Genomic DNA, 1,775 nt, shown 5'->3' on the forward strand with positions numbered 1-1,775 from the left:
TGAACTGCTCCTGTCTTCTGCCTCAGGGTATTTTTGTAAGAGAATTTACTTGTGGTGGTTGAATATTCAAGTGAATAATTTTTTGTCCTTCAGCTATGGTTACTGTGAAGTAAAGAAGGCGGTGTTTATTCTCTTTCCTGTACCGTAGCACCATCTCAACAAAGAGAAGTGAAGGGAGACGTGGATAGGTTACAGCAAAGTTCATTGTTTAAAGTCCAGGCTGTGAACATTGCCCAGAGGAAGGAAAAAAAAACGAGCTTTCATTCTTGTCCTTGTGACCTGGGCACTGCCCGGGGACCTCTTGCCTAGCAGTATTAAAGTCCTCAGATACTGATCCTGCCTTTTATATAAACATGGTATGATATTATTATACTGCATCTGGCTTTGGGAGCAGAAAGATTATGAGAAATCTGCAGTCTTTTCTTCTCCAGTACATTTAAATTCACTTACACTGCCTCACCTAGAAGCTGGGTGTGGGATTTTGCTCCATCTGCAATATTGTAGTGATTTATGCTTTAAACAGATTACAATGTCTATGTTAAATGTTGCCAGACTAGGTGGATAATACATGCACATTCTTATCAAAGCCACTAAAGAATTGCCTTGTTCTTATGTGGCATTTTCAGCCATAGCTGTTAAAATACATTTTTAAAAATTGAATCATTATTTCTGTTCTATATTTTACCCTGTTACTACTTTGGAGGATCTGATCTTTCCCAAGAATCTCTACTTACTTGAGTGAGTGCATACTGTAATCAGGTCCTTTAGAAATGCCTGTAAAATACGTGTTTCTACTGAAAGAGCCTACTGAGGTTTGCAGTCAGTGCAGGATCCTGGCAAAGTCAGGGTGGTTAGCCAAAGAACCACCTGGCGAAGGCGCAGGGTTCACTGTGTTTATTCTGAAGTAAAAACAAGTCATACCTTTCCTCATTGCTTATTGGCACAGATGTCTCAGTTCTGAACACATCTGGGGTTTTTTTTCCAGGGAAACCTAAGCAAAGCAAATAGAAGCTCAGTGAGTGACTCAGAAGTCAGTCTCACTTATACCATCCTCATCAAACCCCTGTCAATCTCCTTAGGTCTCAGAATAGCCATGAATCCATACATTTGTACTGCAAGAATGTTGTCTAGTCCCTCTGTACCAGTCAGAGCCAAACCCACTTCAGGTCCTTTAAGTGGTCCCCCGGGGGTGTGTCTGGCACACAAGAGTGGATTTTCGAGAAACAGGAGGGGTACAGTGGTTGTGTGCAAGGCCAGGTGTGTGTGAGAAGGACTTCCCTCTACCTGCTAGCGTATGTGTGGGTAGTTAGTAGTTCATTAGAGTCAGCTCTCAGTTACTGGGTTTGCTAAGAATGAGGGCAAGAGCTTCAGAGCCTTTCTCGGCTGGGGGTGGTTCAGGCATACTTACCTCAGGAGAGTGCTGTGTCCTGAGGATTATAAAGAAACATGGGGATCTAACTCCACCTGCATCTATGCTACTTTGCCAAGGAGCTTCAAAGGGAGTATTTTTTGGATCTGGTAATCATGGCCCTTTCCTGGGAGCAGAAAGGTCTTGGTTGTAGTCTATTGTTTGAGAGCTGTTTCAAATGCCTGAACAGCCCTTGGAATAGGCAATGGACCCCAGTCCCTTTTCTTGTAGCAAAGGACCTTCACTTAGAGACAGTCACACACACTCCTGCCTGGGATGTGGATCTTGAATTCTGTCTTGCAAACAGCACAGCTGAACCTGAAAGGTTGGACTGCATGATCTTGGAGGTCTTTTCCAACCTAAGTGA

This window comes from Corvus brachyrhynchos, unplaced genomic scaffold (assembly GCF_000691975.1).
Source record: "Corvus brachyrhynchos isolate BGI_N302 unplaced genomic scaffold, ASM69197v1 scaffold17, whole genome shotgun sequence".
In the NCBI taxonomy this organism is placed as follows: domain Eukaryota; kingdom Metazoa; phylum Chordata; class Aves; order Passeriformes; family Corvidae; genus Corvus; species Corvus brachyrhynchos.